The sequence below is a fragment of the Ostrea edulis genome, chromosome 3, assembly GCF_947568905.1.
Source record: "Ostrea edulis chromosome 3, xbOstEdul1.1, whole genome shotgun sequence".
NCBI classification, from domain to species: Eukaryota; Metazoa; Mollusca; class Bivalvia; order Ostreida; family Ostreidae; genus Ostrea; species Ostrea edulis.
The window spans coordinates 57,220,320-57,229,130 of NC_079166.1; the positions used below are offsets into that span (position 1 = coordinate 57,220,320).

The window sequence follows — 8,811 nt, forward strand, 5'->3', positions numbered from 1 at the left end:
GTTTGTTGTCAATCAATCAATTAATTCGTAAAATATAGGAAACATCCCCCTTAATGTATTGAATAGTATGGAGGAGAAAGCATGGGCAGGAAGATAGACATGAACTCTGATAAGCCATATAGGAGGAGAAGCGTTCACACACTATTTTATACCCTACACCCCTCAGATCCACTTTAACTTTAAGGATAGCAATTGGATCCTCCTGTCCCTACAACTTGCACATCTACAAATGGCATTGAAGCATTGTACAAATTCTCAAGTCTATCAGATAAGCCATATAGGAGAAGTGTTCACAAGGTATTTTAACATCCTCCACCCCTTTTAGATCCACTATATCTTTTAGGAAAAACTTTGGATCCTCCCATTCCGACAATATGCACATATACAAATGACAATTAAGCATTGTACAAAGTTTCAAGTCTATCCAATAAGCCATATGGGAGGAGAAGAGTTCATAAGCTATTTTACATCTTCCACCCCTCTTAGATCCACTATAACTCTTAGGAAAACAATTGGATCCTCCCGTCCCAACAATATTCACATCTACAAATGACAATGAAGCATTGTACAAAGTTTCAAGTCTATCTGATAAGCCATATAGGTGGAGAAGCGTTCACAAGATTTTGTGACAGAAGGAAGGACGGACAGAAAGTACAAATACAATATGTCTCCCCCTGGAAGAGGGAAGATATAATTATATGAGTGCATGTTTATATACACACAGCACTAAACATAACTTAAAGTAATTCCACCCTCCTTTGATGTCATCAGATTTTGCAAAATCAATGATTTATTTAGATTTATGCATGATAGGAACATCGATTTTGTTAGTCTTTTCCGATAGTTATTGTAAAAAAAAACAACGTGTTAAAACAAGAGGTACTGTGAGCAATGCTCACTAAGAATACCCCTCGCTTACCCCAATCTCCTAAAGGGTGTTGGAAATAGGTAAAACTTCAATATTATGATCCAAAAGGTATCTAGGAACACAGCATCTCCATGCGATGAAAAAAGCCGTTAAAAAATTTAAATGGAAACCATATTGCTACTTTGATGTCCAGTGCGCGTGACCTTTGACCTTTTGACCCCAAAATCGATAGGGAACATCTTCATCCCATGGGTAGTCCATATATATGATATGGTGACGGTGGGTGGAAAGGATAATGCTTTAGAGCCCGGAAACCATTGCGTCTACAGACGGACGAACAGACAGACGGACATCCCGATTCCAGTATACCCCCCCACACACACACAACTTGTTGCGGGGGGTATAATAAACTATTTCAAAAGTCTAAGTTATAGATGAATAATCAATTATACGATTTAAATCAAAATAGATGTGTGTAACATTTCACTATAAAGAGTTGTATGAAAATGTGATTTGTGGAAATAAATAATAATGCTATAATTCTCATTAGAGGCCTGTGATCTTAATCACATCCTAATTAGTGTTAGAGGCAGCCCCCTGAACTGGAGCATATCCTAATTAGTGTTAGAATCAGGCCCGTGAACTGGATCATATCCTAATTAGTGTTAGAATCAGGCCCGTGAACTCAATCACATCCTAATTAGTGTTAGAATTAGGCCCGTGAACTGGAGCATACCCTAATTAGTGTTAGAATCAGGATCGTGAACTCAATCACATCCTAATTAGTGTTAGAGTCAGGCCCGTGAACTGGATCATATCCTAATTAGAGGTCCGTGAACTGAATCACATCTTAATCAGTGTTAGAATTAGGCCCGTGAACTGGATCATATCCTAATTAGTGTTAGAATCAGGCCCGTGAACTCAATCACATCCTAATTAGTGTTAGAATCAGGCCCGTGAACTCAATCACATCCTAATTAGTGTTAGAGTCAGGCCCGTGAACTGGATCATATCCTAATTAGAGGCCCGTGAACTGAATCACATCTTAATCAGTGTTAGAATTAGGCCCGTGAACTGGATCATATCCTAATTAGTGTTAGAATCAGGCCCGTGAACTCAATCACATCCTAATTAGTGTTAGAATTAGGCCCGTGAACTCGATCATACCCTAATTAGTGTTAGAATCAGGACCGTGAACTCAATCACATCCTAATTAGTGTTAGAATCAGGCCCGTGAACTCAATCACATCCTAATTAGTGTTAGAGTCAGGCCCGTGAACTGGATCATATCCTAATTAGAGGCCCGTGAACTGAATCACATCTTAATCAGTGTTAGAATTAGGCCCGTGAACTGGATCATATCCTAATTAGTGTTAGAATCAGGCCCGTGAACTCAATCACATCCTAATTAGTGTTAGAATTAGGCCCGTGAACTCGATCATACCCTAATTAGTGTTAGAATCAGGACCGTGAACTCAATCACATCCTAATTAGTGTTAAAGTCAGGCCCGTGAAAAGGATCATATCCTATTTAGAGGCCCATGAACTGAATCACATCTTAATCAGTGTTAAAATTAGGCCCGTGAACATGATCATATCCTAATTAGTGTTAGAATTAGGCCCGTGAACTGGATCATATCCTAATTAGTGTTAGAATCAGGCCCGTGAAATGGATCATATCCTAATTAGTGTTAGAATCAGGCCCGTGAACTGGATCATATCCTAATTAGTGTTAGAATCAGGCCCGTGAACTGGATCATATCCTAATTAGCGTTACAGTTAGGCCGATGAACTCAATCACATTTTATTTAGTGTTAGAATCAGGCCCGTGAACTGGATCACATCCTAATTAGTGTTAGAATCAGGCCCGTGAACTCAATCACATGCTAGTTAGTATTAGAATCAGGCCCGTGAACTGGATCACATTTTGATTAGTGTTGAATCAGACCCGTGAACTGGATCACATGCTAATTAGTGTTAGAATCAGGCCCGTGAACTCAATCACATTTTAATTAGTGTTAGAATCAGGCCCGTGAACTGGATCACATTTTGATTAGTGTTAGAATCAGGCCCGTGAACTGGATCATATCCTAATTAGTGTTAGAAGCAGGCCCGTGAACTCAATCACATGCTAGTTAGTGTTAGAATCAGGCCCGTGAACTGGATCACATTTTGATTAGTGTTAGAATCAGGCCCGTGAACTGGATCATATCCTAATTAGTATTAGAATCAGGCCTGTGAACTCAATCACATGCTAATTAGTGTTAGAATCAAGCCCGTGAACTCAATAACATGCTAGTTAGTGTTAGAATCAGGCCCGTGAACTGGATCACATTTTGATTAGTGTTGAATCAGGCCCGTGAACTCAATCACATGCTAGTTAGTGTTAGAATCAGGCCCGTGAACTGGATCACATTTTGATTGGTGTTAGAATCAGGCCCGTGAACTGGATCATATCCTAATTAGTATTAGAATCAGGCCCGTGAACTCAATCACATGCTAATTAGTGTTAGAATCAGGCCCGTGAACTCAATCACATGCTAGTTAGTGTTAGAATCAGGCCCGTGAACTGGATCACATTTTGATTAGTGTTGAATCAGGCCCGTGAACTGGATCACATGCTAATTAGTGTTAGAATCAGGCCCGTGAACTCAATCACATTTTAATTAGTGTTAGAATCAGGCCCGTGAACTGGATCACATTTTGATTAGTGTTAGAATCAGGCCTGTGAACTGGATCATATCCTAATTAGTGTTAGAATCAGGCCCGTGAACTCAATCACATGCTAGTTAGTGTTAGAATCAGGCCCGTGAACTGGATCACATTTTGATTAGTGTTAGAATCAGGCCCGTGAACTGGATCATATCCTAATTAGTGTTAGAATCAGGCCCGTGAACTCAATCACATGCTAGTTAGTGTTAGAATCAGGCCCGTGAACTGGATCACATTTTGATTAGTGTTAGAATCAGGCCCGTGAACTGGATCACATGCTAATTAGTGTTAGAATCAGGCCCGTGAACTCAATCACATGCTAGTTAGTGTTAGAATCAAGCCCGTGAACTGGATCACATTTTAATTAGTGTTAGAATCAAGCCCGTGAACTGGATCATATCCTGATTAGTTTTAGAATCAGGCCCGTGAACTCAATCACATTTTACTTAATGTTAGAATTAGGCCCGTGAACTCAATCACATTTAATTAGTGTTAGAATCAGGCCCGTGAAGTCAACCACATGCTAGTTAGTGTTAGAATCAGGCCTGTGAACTGGATCACATTTTGATTAGTGTTAGAATCAGGCCCGTGAACTGGATCATATCCTAATTAGTATTAGAATCAGGCCCGTGAACTCAATCACATGCTAATTAGTGTTAGAATCAGGCCCGTGAACTCAATCACATTCTAGTTAGTGTTAGAATCAGGCCCGTGAACTGGATCACATTTTGATTAGTGTTAGAATCAGGCCCGTGAACTGGATCATATCCTAATTAGTATTAGAATCAGGCCCGTGAACTCAATCACATGCTAATTAGTGTTAGAATCAGGCCCGTGAACTCAATCACATGCTAGTTAGTGTTAGAATCAGGCCCGTGAACTGGATCACATTTTAATTAGTGTTAAAATCAAGCCCGTGAACTGGATCATATCCTGATTAGTTTTAGAATCAGGCCCGTGAACTCAATCACATTTTACTTAATGTTAGAATTAGGCCCGTGAACTCAATCACATTTAATTAGTGTTAGAATCAGGCCCGTGAAGTCAACCACATGCTAGTTAGTGTTAGAATCAAGCCCGTGAACTGGATCATATCCTAATTAGTGTTAGAAGCAGGCCCGTGAACTCAATCACATGCTAATTAGCGTTAGAATCGGGACCGTGAACTGGATCACATTTTGATTAATGTTAGAATCAGGCCCGTGAACTGGATCATATCCTAATTAGTGTTAGAATCAGGCCCGTGAACTCAATCACATGCTAATTAGTGTTAGAATCGGGACCGTGAACTGGATCACATTTTAATTAATGTTAGAATCAGGCCTGTGAACTGGATCATATCCTAATTAGTGTTAGAAGCAGGTCCGTGAACTCAATCACATGCTAATTAGTATTAGAATCAGGCCCGTGAACTCAATCACATGCTAATTAGTGTTAGAATCAGGCCCCTGAACTCAATCACATGCTAATTAGTGTTAGACTCAGGCCCGTGAACTGGATCACATTTTAATTAGTGTTAGAATCAGGCCCGTAAACTGCATCATATCCTGATTAGTGTTAGAATAAGGCCCGTGAACTCAATCACATGCTAATTAGTGTTAGAATCAGGCCCCTGAACTCAATCACATGCTAATTAGTGTTAGACTCAGGCCCGTGAACTGGATCACATTTTAATTAGTGTTAGAATCAGGCCCGTAAACTGCATCATATCCTGATTAGTGTTAGAATCAGGCCCGTGAACTCAATCACATCCTAATTAATGTTAGAATCAGACCCGTGAACTGGATCATATCCTAATTAGTGTTAGAGTAAGGCCCGTGAACTCAATCACATCCTATTTAGTGTTAGAGACAGGCCCGTGAAGTGGACCATATCCTAATTAGAAGCCCATGAACTCAATCACATCCTAATTAGAACCCTGTGAACTCAATCAAATCCTTATTAGTGTTGATTCTGTACCTCCACTTACAAAAGATTTTTAATATGCATCTCGGGTACGAGTTAATACTAGGCCTTTAGTAAAAACGAAAGTAAATTGTATGACGTATGCAATTTGTGTGTGTTTGAGTTCACGGAACTTCCGATTGTATCAGTTCACGGGCTTATAGACCCTGCCGTCGAAAAATGTCACTTCGTTTTGCTTTGGTTATGCTCAGATGACAGCGTTAAAATGAACCTACAGCCTATATAGATTCCCTACTTATGCAAAAAGAGGAAGAAGTGGATTTATAGATGCAGGTAAACAAGTCATAATACTTATATTTTTATAGTTAAATCACCGATTGAGAACTGAGAAGCAGCGAGCTCTACCCACGACCGGGTGATTGATCTAAAACATATTTTACTGAATATTTTCGATAATAAACAGCTGCCAAGTTAAAGGGTTTAGTTTTTTTTATGAGTTAGAACTAACATTACATGACACAATTATGCAGTATGTTACTTTTGATAAATGAGACAGACTGAATGCAAAAGGGTCGGGGGGGGGGGGGGGGTCGGGAATAAAACAATTAGCTGGGTAAAGTAAATATATGACACAATTGTCGGGAATAAAACAATTAGCTGGGTAAAGTAAATATATGCAGGCATCTATTTGTACCATGTTTTGTCAATCTCCCTGATTAATAGTTGATCATATAAACTTGTAATAACACATTTATGGGATGCTGATAGTTTAAGGGGGGGAGGGGGGGGGACACATTTACAAGGCAATGCAGTTTCTCATTTTCATTATATTTTAATTAATAATGATATTGCTTATGTTTTTATTGTGACCCTCACGGAAAATGCTACCAATTTGGAAACCAAAAAAAAATTCAAAGACGATTTGGATCACTGAAATAACATGTTTTTGATACACATGTACTTCATTTCTGTATATGTGTTTGTGAAACACTATGCCTCTTGTGACAACAAAGAAATAGTTAAACATTCGCCCATACATTCAGATCTTAAATTAATTCAATTTAGATTGTGGCATTTGAATTCTTCTTGAAAATGAAAATTTTGATAAAAGATGTTTATTTACTGTTTAATAATGCAGTGGTGGGACAAGTGGGGTTGGTGGTGGTGCAATCCCCCATTTGGTAGTTCATATGTAACAAATATGGGGATTTGCGGTTGCAATTTTGATAATTTTAATTTACACACATACCTCTTTTAGGGAGATAGTATAAATTACACTTGCCACCCCCCCCCCCCCTGCAAATTTTCTTGATCCAGCACCACCCCTGCAATACTTTTAATGATATTCACTTGATGTCTATGCTTGTTACAGATGCTGTTATATACATCATTTCCGTCAGAAGTATCAATGTGTTGGTGGCTGTTATGAAGAGAATGGGCCCATTTTAACAACTTCTAGGATGGGCGGTGCAAGGGTTCATACCAGTGATCAATTTCTCATGAAGTTGCACCTAAATCTAAGGGATCTACATTTAGCCAGGCCAGGGGGCTCAATGCCGAATTTACCTCTGAAAGAATCGCAATGGATACAACAAACATAACACTGAATTTAACTTTAAAAATGAATAACTAGTCATTATCTGACAGCAACTACATTGTGCAAAATTTGTCACACAGCAAAGGCTATTACTTCTGTAGCACAATTGTTCTGAATTCTATCCTGGATCCACCTCTGATGGTGACATTGTTGATCACTGAAGTGTATTGGAGATGTTGAAGCCATATGATATATGAATTTCTTGCTAATAAAGGATTTGATATATTTGATAAACTTTAATCAGGAGTGGCATTGAACATATCACCTTTTCTTTCATCAAAATCTCATTTCAGTAAGGATGAAGCACAGCTGTTACCAAGAAGAGTCAAATTCATGTGGAGTGTGAATTGAATAATTAAAAACATCCATATTCTAAATCATATACCTTCACAATACAGACCATATATATCTGTCCACTCAGATTTTCAACTCTGTGTGACTCTTGTACATTTGCAAATCCTCTACTGAAGGAAATAGCCGATATGAATTCCACAATTATCAAATCTTACCTTTGGACTTAGATACTATAAATGTACAACTTCTTACTCACATTATTCTGCATTGTCAAGTTGTATTAAATGCATTCAAGTAAATGATAAAGTGAACATTTATTTAAGGTTAATAGTCAAAGAAATTGTTACAATGATGATTCATGCACATCTTTACAGTGATCAATTGTAGCAAAAACAAAAATAAAACTAATGGAAGACATTTGAATTTTCACAAGTTTGTCTAGTTGGTTATTGCAGAGGAGGGCACAAAGGCTCAATCATGTATGCCAAGTATAATTCCCATAATTCATCTCGAAGGATGAGAATCACTTCCATGTTCATTGGTGTTCAAACTATGAAATCACAAGTGGTGCCTGTGAGGTAAAGCTGATGGAGAACTTGATGCCAATAACCATGGCTCTCGTTGAGCTGCTGCGCACCTTCCGGGTTGCACTCTGAAAATTTTACCCCAAAAAAATATATTAAAAAAGACTGACATCCACTATGTCTATATATTCTTTCATAAAAATACCAATGCTAGATAATTCTTATTTGGACATTCAACATTTTCTTATAGAATAATAAAATTTATTTACTTATACTGCTGTCTGAAAGAATTTGTAAAGAAAAACTTTATAATGATATCTGCATTTATCTAGTAAAAAATCCCTGTATGTTTGCACAAGTATCCTTTGCTGTTGCAGAGAAATGACATTTTTAAAATTTCTATATTGTCTAGAGATGCATTCATTTTTGGTGAACCTTTATATTTTTGGAACACCTGAATTTACATGTATGTACAAGTATTCATTACAGAATGAATATCATTTAATATTGATAGCTTGACGAGCATATATTGCATAAAGAGCTCTGGTGAGTTACCTACTATTCTGATTGCCTGGGTGGATACATTTCTCTCATTGTCATAGCTTTACGAGGTGCAGACCTTAGGATGCTTTATCCAGCTGTATTGTTTGCCCTTTTTATATCTAAAAAGATTAACAAATTAACATTGTAGTTATTGTCACACAAAACATGTAGATTATGCACACTAAAATGCAAATTGGCTATCTGGACTAGTCAATATTTCATAATAGACATATAACATGTTCTATCAATTCAGCTGAAATTCAGATAGATCTCCACCTCATGACCCCCCCCCCCCCCCCCCCCCCTTATTTGAATTCCTGAGTCTGCAATACTAGTATATATAGAATTGCACACTAAAATGTTTGTTG

The 8,811-nt window shown here is 38.0% G+C and overlaps 1 protein-coding gene and 1 long non-coding RNA gene across 3 annotated transcripts in view; one reads left to right on the forward strand and one right to left on the reverse strand.

The window, feature by feature from the left end:
* Window positions 1-5,694, reverse strand: part of LOC125648323 (uncharacterized) — a 10,252-nt gene extending 4,558 nt beyond the window's left edge. The window contains exon 1 of one of the 2 annotated variants that reach the window (XR_008801024.1): window positions 5,550-5,694. This is a non-coding gene — a long non-coding RNA (uncharacterized LOC125648323). Of the gene's footprint in view, window positions 1,295-5,549 lie in introns of those variants that run through there. The other variant, XR_008801025.1, reaches the window with a different exon arrangement.
* LOC125675199 (uncharacterized) overlaps window positions 1-8,811 on the forward strand; it is a 100,573-nt gene that overhangs the window by 62,468 nt on the left and 29,294 nt on the right. The window lies entirely within an intron of this gene.